This window comes from Arvicola amphibius, chromosome 10 (genome assembly GCF_903992535.2).
Source record: "Arvicola amphibius chromosome 10, mArvAmp1.2, whole genome shotgun sequence".
Taxonomy (NCBI): domain Eukaryota; kingdom Metazoa; phylum Chordata; class Mammalia; order Rodentia; family Cricetidae; genus Arvicola; species Arvicola amphibius.
Window position 1 is genome coordinate 39,424,589 of NC_052056.1, and position 12,248 is coordinate 39,436,836.

Genomic DNA, 12,248 nt, shown 5'->3' on the forward strand with positions numbered 1-12,248 from the left:
AATTTTAGGAAGTCCTAAAATTTTAATTTCTTCCTTTATTTCTTCCTTTACTTATTGATGCTTCAGGTGATCATTGTTTAATTTCCATGTGTTTGTGGGCTTTCTGGAATTAGTGTTCCTGTTGAATTCTAGTTTTAAGCCATGGTGATCCAATAAGATACATGGGGTTATTCCATTTTTTTTTTTTGTATCTGTTGAGGTTTGTTTTGTTACCGAGTATGTGGTCAGTTTTTGATAAGGTTCCATGAGGTGCTGAAAAGAAGGTATATTCTTTTTTGTTTGGATGGACTATTCTATAGATGTCTGTTAAGTCCATTTGAGTCATAACATTTGTTAGTTCCCTTATTTTTCTGTTAATTTTTTGTCTGACTGACCTGTCCAGGGGTGAGAGTGGAGTGTTGAAGTCTCCCACTATTAGTGTGTGGGGTTTAATGTATAATTTAAGCTTTAGAAGTATTTCTTTTACATATAAGGTTGTCTTTGTATTCTGGGCATAGATGTTCAGTATTGAGATTTCCTTTTGATAGATTTTTTTTTTCTGTGACTAATATGAAATGTCCTTCTCATCTCTTTTGATTGATTTTAGTTTGAAGTCTATTTTGTTAGGTATTTGGGTAGCTACACCAGCTTGTTTCTTGGGTGCATTTGATTGGAATTTTTTTCCCAACCCTTTACTCTGAGGCAATGTCTATCTTTGAGGTTGAGATGTGTTGTATGCAGAAGAAGGATGGAGTCTGTTTTCATATCCATTCTGTTAGCCTGTGTTTTTTTATAGGTGAGTTGATTCCATTTATATTAAGGGATATTAATGACCAGTGATTGCTATCTCCTGTTATTTTATTTTCATTGTTGGTGATGTTAATTTGTGTGTTTTTCTTTTCTTTTTGATTTGCTGCTGTGAGATCATCAATTGTCTGTGTTTTTGTTGATCTAGCAAACTTCCTTGGGTTGGAGTTTCTTTTCTAGTACTTTCTGTAGGGTTGGTTTGTGGCTAGGTATTCGTTAAATCTGGTTCTGTCATGAGATATCTTGTTTTGATGTAGTACCCACTGAAGCCAGAAGAGGGCATCAGAGTCCCTGAACTGAAATTACAGATGTTTGTTAGCCAGCATGTGGGTGCTGGGAATTGAACCTAGGTTCTTCTGGAAGAGCAGCCAGTACTCTTAATTGCTGGGCCATCTATCCAGTCCTCCTACTTGAAGATAAAAATGAGGTTCAGATCCTACCTAAATGGAAAAGCTGAATAGCACCTTAACTATTTTCTGGGGTTCCTGAAGGATTGTGGCTGCACAGTTGGGGAGATAGAAGAAGTCTTGTACAATATGAACGATCAGCCAGTAGCTGATCAGAAGAAACTGTTCTTATTTCAGCCCCCCGCAGAACACATTTCCATTTTCTTTTGAGGAAAGAAAACTATCTAGGGCATCCATGTGCTTAAAAAAAATTTATGAGATTCAGCAAAATAAAACAACAGGCACACAAAAATGGAGCTTCCAGAATGCAGTGTGAAAAGGATAGCTTGTACTCTCCACTTCGAAGTCTAGGGATACAGGCAGCTAGAGTTCACCGGAAAGAATACTGGAGAAGAGAACCATGGAGAAGACATCAGAGAGCTTCTCAGGACACCTCAGGCCTAACAGTGTGATAAACAAGACAACAAAAATAATTAAGACTATCAAAGATAGCAACATAATAAACCTACTTCATCCACTACCCAACAATTGGAAAATAGACATTCTTTCTGGCCTAGTTACTTTGGTGCTGTCTGACAAAGTACCATGATTGATGTGGGATTCCCTTCTATGTGCAACCATTGGTTAATAAAGAAGCTGCTTCAGCCTATAGCAGGGCAATACAGCCAGGCTGGAAGAGATAGATATAGAGAGCAGACGGAGTCAGAGAGAAGCCATGTAGCTGCCGAAGGAGAAAGATGCCAGTCAGAACCTTACCCGGTAAGCCATAGCCTCGTGGTGATACACAGATTAATAGAAATGGGTTAATTCAAGATGTAAGAGTTAGCTAGAAATATGCCTGTATCATTGGCCAAACAGTGTTGTAATTAATATTTGGGTCTGAGCGTCTGGGAAACAAACGAACAGCCTCTGTCTATATATGACCAGGACTGCTTATAAAAGAAAGTATTTAATTTGGGCTCACAGTTCCAGAAGGTTAGAGTCTGTGACCTTTACGGCAGCAGGCAGGCAGGCATGGTGCTAAAACAGTGGCTGAGAGCTCACATCTGATGCATAAGCAGGAGGCAGAGAGAGAGCTGATTGGGAATACAACGGGCTTTTGAAACCTCAAAGCCCACCCCCAATTACACATCTCCTCCTACAAGGCCACACCTCATGGTCCACACATGAAGTTCCATACTGAATCAAGTATTCAAATAGATGAGCCTATAGAGGTGGTTCTCAGTTGAGCCACCTCACTTTTTTTTTCTTTTATTTTTTAGTTTTTTTTTTTTTTCAAGACAGGGTTTCTCTGCAGCTTTTTTTAGAGCCTGTCCTGGAGCTAGCTCTTGTAGACCAGGCTGGCCTCGAACTCACAGAGATCCAATTTCCTCTGCCTCCCAAGTGCTGGGATTAAAGACATGCACCTCCACTGCTTAGCATATCTTGATATTCTTAAGAAAGTTTTTTTTTTTTTTTTTTTTGGTTTTTCAAGACAGGGTTTCTCTGCAGCTTTTTTAGAGCCTGTCCTGGAACTAGCTCTTGTAGACCAGGCTGGCCTCGAACTCACAGAGATCCGCCTGCCTCTGCCTCCCGAGTGCTGGGATTAAAGGCGTGCGCCACCACCGCCCGGCTCTTTCATAGCCTTCTTAAGTATGACTGAGAGCATTTAAGAATTATGACCTGAGTGATGAAAGGACTGGGTGAGTTTTTCTCTTTTATTGAAAATACGTTTTTCATACGATTTTCATATGTCTTTTCATACAATTTTTTCATGCTTTTTTCATACTGTAATCATTCTGATTACATTTCCCTTTCCTAAACTCTTCCCAATTCTTCCCCGCCTCCCCTCCTACCCAGATCCACACCGTTTCTGTCTATCATTACAAAATAAACAGGCATCTAAAGAAGATTAAGGAAAGAAAAGAAAAACAAGTCAGAATAGGATAGAACAGAAGAAAAAGCAAAAAAAAAAAAATGCACACGAGAAACATACACAGATGTAGAGACACACACGTTTGGACACACGGGAATCCTGTTAAAGTACAAAATCAGAAGCCACAATATATACACAAAAGACTGGTAAGGTAAAAAATAAATAAATAAACAAGCCCTGACACAATAATATGAGACAAAGAATCAAAGATGCCATTCAGTTCGTTTTGTGTAGGCACTACTGGATACAGGGCCTGCCCTTAAGAGCAGAGGAAACCAATTTTTCATTTGTGAAAGTTATCAGGCAGAGAAAACTTCTGGGTTAGAGGTGGGGGTGTTCCCGCTTCTCTCCGCACTAGGACCCCATCAGATGCAGACCTGTGCGAGCCCTGTGCACAATGGCATAGTCTCTGTGGGTTCCTATGTGTGTCAGTTGTGCTACCTGCCTTGTTTCTTTGGTGACCTCCATCCCCCTGGCTCCTTCTAATTGTCTAATTTCTTAATCATACTTCCTTGAAGTTGATTCCGGGGAATAACTCCAGTGACTTGACACGTGTGTGTGCATGATCTTTATCAGAGTGGCCTGCAGGAAGTTATAGCAACGATTTGTGCAATTTGTACTCTGATGGAGTCCCGTATTCCTTTGCTGAGCTAGGGTTCTCGTTGGATGATTTCCCAGGCAACAGCCGCCATCATCACCTAGAATTTGTGAGAAGGCAAGGTCAGGCAGAGCAACATAGCAAGAAGTAAAGGTGGGGGAAGAAGAAGCAGAGGAGGGAGAGCAAAAAGGGGCGGGGGAGGAGAAGAAATTCCCAAGTCCTAGCTATGTTAAGGATAGCTTGTTAAGGAAGCAGCTACAGAGTGACTGGGGTATTGATGGTCTGTGTTTTCCATCTTCCTCCTAAAAGAGCCCAAATTTCCCCCACTCAAGTGATGATGTGGACTGCACAGCAATGTTGAACTACAGTTTAGGGAGATCTAGTGTCCAGTTCAGACGGGAACTCACAGACAGTGTGAGAGCTCTCTTACGATTCCTGCCCGAGGCTTTCAGGATGAGCCCCTGGGTCCCAGAGGCTTTGGCCCTCACATCCGTTTGTGGGGTAAAACATCCAGTCCCTTGAACAGAGTGACCCTCACCCGGCTGTGTGGCGTCCTCACGAATGTCCTTTAGCCTGGGGCTCAGGGTCACTGTGCCCAGGAACTTAATGAGTTGCTCAGCCTGCGATCTGAGTACTGAGAGGGACAAGGGTCTCCGCTGCAGGAGGTAAAACCTGAGCTGTCCAAAACCCAAATCCGAAGCCTTCACCTTATGGTTCTGTCTGGTTTTCCTGCAGCCAGAAGCTTGATTTGTTAGGACACCTGACTGTTCGGCTGGCAAGAAATGACAGCAGGGACTTCACAGCAATTTTCACTGAAAGAGAGAGCCAAGTGTCATTCATCCTTGGCCCTTAATAGTTTTCAAATGAGAACTTTATTGCATATTAGTGATTGCTAATTGATATTTGTGGACTCATTTTTATGGAACTCATGCACATATAATTTACCTAATAGTAGCTAAGTGCCACTAGGTAACAGTGGAACTCTGAAAGTTAGTGAGAGTTTTGTATGATGCTTTTGTTTTTTTCAATTATCAAATTCCGGTCTGTGGGATATTAAGGGGTCTCCAGGATCCCAGTATGAGGCAGCAGAGATTCACAGGCTGGTTTTGTGGTTGTGTCGGCCTGAGAGTCAGCCACACACTTCTGGGAAGGTCTCTGAAGTCGGGAGATGTGAACACAGCAGTATCCCAGCTAGTGAACTGTTGCGGATTATTACTGTAACTGGGCAAAGGTGTGTTACGTTTGTTTCTGTTGCATTTGTTTAATTATGTAAAGTGTGTTGCTGTTTTACCTTGCCTGACTGAGGTACCTGATTGGTCTAATAAAGAGCTGAATGGCCAACATCTAGACTGTAGAGGAATAGGTGGGGCAAAGAGAGTAAAAAGGGAAGAGAGAACAAAAGAAGAGAATGAGGGAGAAAGAGGAGATGCCTGGGACCAGACAGCCAGGGAGCTGCCAGCCAGCCAGACATAGAAAAAGCAGGAAAAGTAGGACATACAAAATGAAAGAAAAAAGAGGAAGGGAGGGGAGCAGAGAAAAATGTATAGCTCAATAAAATCAATTTAAAAAAAAAGATTGAAAGAAAGGTAAAAAGTTCCAAGGTAAAATGTAGATGAAGAGAAATAGGTTAAATTAGGTTCTAAGAGCTAGCAAGAAGTGAACTTAAGCTACGACCGAGCATTTATGACTAACAATAAGTATCTGTGTCACGATTTGGGGGCTGGTTGGTGGCCCAGAAGAAAGCCTGCTACAGTGAACCTTTGGGTGATGTCAGCAAGTAAGTATTGCTTGCCTACTGTGTGCAACAGGCACTGTGCTAAAGGCTTGAGTAGCACTGGGTTGGCTTGTTCCCAGGGGCATCCCTACCTCTTAGCACAGTGGCTAGCAGGTAACGCTAATCATTGTTCATTGAAGTAAACAATATGATCTCTGCTCTCGAGGTCTGTAATTCATTATTCTTACAAAAGCTGGTTTTTTTAAAAATTTTATTTTATTTTCTGTGCATTGGTATGCGGGTATTGGATCCCCAGGAACTGGAGTTACAGGCAGTTGCAAGCTGCCATGCGATGGTGGGACTTGAACTCAGGTTCTCTGGAAGAGCAGCCAGTACTCTTAACTGCTGAGCCATCTCTCTAGACTCTAGACTCACAAATTTGAAATACAGATATTCAGAGAAATAGTATGAATGGGTGGAAAATGTTGGTTGTGTGTACCCTCATGTTCTGTATAGATGACCCTTCTAGATGGTGGAAAAGAAAGAAGTTGACATTTATTGAAGATACAGTAGGTATCAGTTGCCTTTGCATATGTACCACATGTGACATGATTTAATCATCAAAAATCCCATGAAGCATATATTCCTGTTTCATTGAGCAGGCAGCTAAGAACTGGAGAAATCCTGTCCCGAGACACTACTATTAGAGTATTATGAAGCTGGAGCTTAAATTGAGACCAAGCTATGTCTATCACAGTGCCATTAATGGATTAATTAATTGATTAATTAATCTCAGCATAGGAGAAAGGAAGCCAAACTCCACATACTGACTGGATGGAGGGGTAAATTGGCCCGGGGACAGACATTACAGTATTCTCTTTGTTTAGATGACTCGCTGTTTATAAAAATCACTGCTTATGGGACTAGAGAGATGACTCAGAAGGTACAAACACTTGATGCTCTTATAGAGGACCAGGGTTCAGTTCCTAGCACTCTCGTGACAGCTCACAGTGATCTGTAACTCTAGAACATGGGCATCTGATGCTGTCTTCTGGCCTCTGTGTGTACTTTGACTGGAACCTTTGGGAATCCAGGCCAGCATCCCGTCTGCATGCCGGCAGCAATAACATCCTAGAGAGACAGAATGATCATCACAGGGATCTGTGAACATCCACACCCTTGTTTCCTAGCTCTGGAGCTCCGTCATGATTCAGGTTGGTCTGTTGTGCTGTATTGTATGGTGCTGGCAATCAAACTCCAAGACCAGAACTGTAGTGAGGAGCGGTGGGCAGGCCTGCTTTTTGTCCTGCCTGGCTCCCGGCCACCTGGCTAGCTTATGCCCTGAAATAACAACACACAAATTGTATTCATTTAAACACCACCTGGCCCATTAGTTTTAGCCTCTTCTTGGCTAACACTCATATCTTGCTTAACCCATTTCTAATAATCTGCGTAGCACCACGAGGTGGTGGCTTACCGGAAAGGATCTTAGCCTCGTCTGTCTTGGAGAGGAGAGTCATGGCGACTGACTAACTTCCCTTCTTCCCAGCATTCTGTTCTGTCTACTACACCTATCTAAATCCTGCCCTATCAAAAAGCCAAGGCAGTTTTTTATTAACCAATGAGAGTCCTTCATCACAGAACATATTAGATGAGCCCTTTACCTGAACTGAGTTCCCAGGCCTGTCACGATTCCATTTTACTGTTAGTAAGGTTGGGTCCTACTCAATTGGAGATGAGAATATGATCCAAGGTGCTTGTGTTTGAGACATAAAAATATATGTGTTTGAACATAAAGGACAATTTCAACACTTGCATGTTTTCCAACACATATAGGCTTATAGATGTAACTTTAAAAATAATAAAACCTTCCCCCCAATGTTTTGATATTTTTTCTGAGGAGACTATTTCTGTTCACCCTCAGAAAGAGAGGGCAATAACTGATCAAGTTAATACTTCTGTCTAAGTCCACTGTGGAGAACAAAAGAAGCTATCAGGTTACCTTGAGCAAGGCAACACTTGGGCAGCTGAAGCAAAGCCCAACCCAGGATGGGTGGCAAGTCATGAAACCTGTATCCTGGAGTTCCCTGCCCAACCCGCAGGCAACCACATGTTTGCTGCTTACACAACCAGAAATGTTGTGTAACCTTCTGCGTCCATTTCCCTCCAGTGAGTCTTGTAAGTTTCTTGTGGGTTTCACAAGCCTGTGAGTCTCCCTCTCCCTCCATGTTTTAATCTGGAGGAAATGGCCACACAATTAAATTTACCTTGTTGCCTCTCTAGATTCCTTAGCTTAGGTCCACATTTACATCTGGAATCATTCTTTGGCAAAAAAGACCTTCTTCTGTCATCTGTCATTTCTTTTTTAAAATATATTTTTATAAAATTCTTAGAGTTTCACATATGCATACAACGTATCTTGATAATGTTCACTTTCATTCCTTCCCCCAACACGTACCAGATCCACCCAACTGCCAACTTCACTGGACACTTTATGTACACACACATGCAGACAGACAGACAGACAGACAGACAGACAGACAGACAGACGGATAGAGATACAGATATATCCCACTGGATTCAGTTTGTGCTGCCATACATAGGCATGGGGCAATCTATTGGAGCACGGCCCATCTACCAGGGCCACACCTTAAAAATAAAACAAACAAAAGAGCCTCTCCATCCTCTCCATCCTCCAGAAGTCACCAACAGCTTATAGAGCCTAGTTCTCATATTTTCTCAGCCTGAAATTTTTAGACAAGATTGTTATTTCTTTCGAACTGTTTTCTGCCCTCCCGACTTGGAACCCCGTTACGTGTGTGTTGGAGCCCTCCCAACCATCTCTGCGCTCATTTTTATTAACCATCCTCCCCTTACGCTTCATCCTCGAGAATCTCTCTTGCTAGGTCTTTAAGGTAACCAGTATTTCTCTCTAAAGTATTTAATCTAGAGTATTTTGTTTCAGATGTTCTATTTTTATCCAAGGGAGCTCTGTCCAGCTCTTCGTATCTTTGTTTCCTGGCCCTTGTCACGTTTGGCTTTCTGTTCTCGTAGCGATGTAGAACAGTTGTTTTAAGGCCTGTATGTGCTAGCTGTATCCTTTCTGTTATCTGTTTCCATCAAACTATATTTTTAAGTCTTTTATATTTGTGAGTCATATTTATTTTGAATCTTTAAATGCCTGGCATGTTTACTGGATGGTGTGTGTGTGTGTGTGTGTGTGTGTGTACGTATCTACATGATTATCTATGCGTGCACGTGGAGTGCACATGTATATTTAGATACATGTGTGCATGCACTTGGAGAGGCCAGAGGTTGGAGTAGCTTGTCTCCTCCAGTTGTCAATCTCTTTACCTTTTGAGACAGGATCTCTCCCTGACTTATTCTCACTAATCCAGCTACACTGGTTCTTCCTGTCTCTGCCTCCCCAGTGCTGGGATTGCAAGTGTGCATTGCCCTGTTTGGCTTTTTTAAAAACATGGATGCTGGGGATTGAACCCATGCCCTTATGCTTGTCAGCAAGCATTTTACAGCTGAGCCATGTTTCCAGTTCCTGGGTGATAGACATTTTTAATTTATGTTGTTAACTGTTAGATCCTGTTGTGTTGCTGAAGAAGAACTGGGTTATGTTCTTGAGATGGCTGAACACTCTAAGAATTGCTCGGGGTCCTTCTTAGTCTTCTTTGTTTGCTTGTTATTGGTTTTGTTTGTTTGCTTGTTTGTTTTGAAGCACTGTTAGGGCAGGCTCACAGCATCCTTTGGACTTGGGTTAATTTAGTTCAACTCTTACGGTGTGATTTTTCCTGAAGATTCTCATCAGGTTTCTGCCTATTGTGAGTCTCTCTTCTCTGGCTGCCGGGAACACTGTAATGGCAGCTTTAAGTGTTGTGCAGCTGCTGCCTGCCAATACTTTCTGCTCTCACTTGTGCAGAGACCATGAAAGCCTCAGGCTCCCTGCAGATCCCCTAAGCACCTTCTCTCTCTTTCCTCCTCTCTATTCTCCCTGTTCCAATACTCTATTTTATAGATTCCAGCCACCCAACAGCCCTAAACTCCCAACTTTTCTTCTCTGTCCTCCCCTCCGTCCTCCTCCGAAGCCCTCCCCTGCAGTCAAGACCATCACCTCACGCCAAACGCCTTCATCCCCCCTCCCCCTCTCTCCCTCTTCTCTCTTCTCCTCTCTCTCTCTCTCTCTCTCTCTCTCTCTCTCTCTCTCTCTCTCTCATTCTCTTAGCAAAACATCTAGTTTCTGTTTGGATTGGTTTTCCCTCCTGGTGCCCCAGTCCAGAATTTGCCTTTAGGTGGAATGTCTCTTAGGAACCAAAGTCCTATGATCTGTTCCTAATGTCTAAAAAAAGAATTGCCTTCATAGTTTTGTCTGGTTTCTAAGTTGTTTAAAGGAGGAAAGCAATTCTCACAGTGGTTAATTCTTCCTGGGCAGTAGCAGAAGTTCTATGAATTGCAAAATAACTTGTTAGTAGATGGTGGTCATATGACCAACTTTTCAATGACCAGAAATAAATAGGATTATTTGAAATAAAAATTGAATAACTAGGTTAATAAATAGGATATAAGACCACTAAAAGCCCCATAAAACACCATTTTAGAAAAGAATTCTATAGTGACTGATAAAAGGCCTTGGGTCTGCAGCTGTGCATAAAATCAACACAGTTCCCCATGGGGCCATTATGTATGGGGATGTGGGGGGGATTTGCCTTAGGAAGGGTGTGGCAGACTTTATATCTTGAACCGTGAGATCTGACTCTCTTCTCATGGTCTGAGGCTTCTCCCTAGTCAGCCAACATTATAACCTTTCAATTGTTCCCTTTTCAATAATCAAGTTCTTCAGTGTTTCAGAACTTGGACCTAGGAGTTTGTCAACCCTGAGAGATTCACCTGTGATAAGTTTCTTTGTGAATTTCTTAACTAAGTGCTATCTTTGGGAATGCATGTCTGCCCCATATGGCAATCTAATCTTGTCCTACATTAGGTTCCTGAACTGGGTATTTATGGGCCAAAGGAAGGGTTTCTCAAGACTCAACTCCCAAAGCTTTACTTCCCTGGATCCCCTTGAGTATGTGATGGATCATATGTCTCTACCAGGTATGTAACATGAGGGCCTGCTTATAGGGATTTCTGTCCTGTCCGGTTCCTGCATTCATTAAGTCCCAAGGAAAACCACACAGAGAGGTCTACATAAATTATAAACTGATTGGCCCATTAGCTCAGGTTTCTTATTAACTCTTATAACTTATATTAATCCATTATTCTTATCTATGTTAGCCACATGGCTCAGTACCTTTTTCAGTGGGGCATGTCACATCCTGCTTCTTCAGTGTCTGGACAGGACTGGGGAGAGAGCTTCCTTCTTCCCAGAATACTCCTGTTCTCCTTGCTCCACCTCTACTTCCTGTCTGGTTATCCCACCTATACTTCCTGCCTGGCTACTGGCCAATCAGCATTTATTTAAAACATAATTGACAGAATACAGAATTGTCCTGCACCAAGGGAGTCTCAGTTTTACACATGCTGGGGATAGCTGGCAATGACTGGAGAGTGTGGTTGTTGGAGCTGGGAGGAGAGAGCCAGGCATGCCACGGAACATCCTATAGAGAGCCAGGCATGCCACAGAACATCCTATAGAGAGCCAGGCATGCCACGGAACATCCTATAGTCACAGAATGGCCCAGAATGAGGAGAGAGTGTCAGGCATGTGACAGAACACCATACAGTCATGGAATGACCTAGAGGGAGGAAAGAGCCAGGCATGCCATGGAACATCCTACACTCACAGAATGGCCCAGACAACAAAGGATTGTCAAGCCCGGAAGACACGTCTTTGGCTTTCCAATATGATGGGAAAGGCAATATGAAAACACATCTCCTTTCAGACTGCCACAGTGTAATCTGCTCTGTGATTTGTGACACTGCTCAGCAGGGGACATCTCGAAAAGACAGTCTTTTCAGTTGTAATTCTAAGAAAATTAGAATATGAGTAGCCATGCCTTGTTTGCTTCTTAATTTTATATCCAGTCATCTGCTCAGACCACACAAGAATTCAAATGCTTGATGGGAGACAGTGGACTTCAGTTTTCTCATGAGTGCTCTGTCATGAAGCTGGTAAATAATTCAGAAACATAGTGGAGGCCAGTGACCGGGCAACACCTGGTGCTGTCTTGTCCGTGTCTAAGCACACAGACTCCAGAGATGACACACTCTGCACCTGTCACCATTGTTTTGCCTTAATCATGGGTCTAGTGTTCTGTGACTATAAATTAGTAGTAATTAATATTTGTCCCAAGTCTCTTCCACAGAGAACCCTGTACTGGCGGGGCACTTTCAAAAGCACAGAGTGGAAATGTCACCCTCATATGGTCCCTCCATTGTCCCCAGGTTTGTTCTCTCTCCTAAAGGATGGATTGGTTTTTAAAAGCAAGGGTGGGACTCAGGCGTGTCCAATCTGTAACCCATAGACCGTATATGCCTCCCCTTCCTCTCTCTCCCACCCCACTCCTCCTCCTCATCTATCTTTGTAGCCAGACTGGCTTCCGGCTCCTGCTCACCTAGCTCGGCATTCCAAGCCCTGAGACGTCTGGTTTTACTTCTCTGAAGATCACACTATTCATATTACAAACATCTTCTGAGAGAAGTAATGCCTTCCTCAGCCCGTTTCTCAGTCCTACCCCCGAGAACCTGACAAGCCCGTTTGCACTTCTGACAATTTAAAAACCAGGCCAAGCTCAGGGCAACTCAGCTGTCTGGACATGGAAGGCTCCTCCACACACTGAGAGACGAGAGCAAGTAGCTACAAGATAATTAATACAGAGA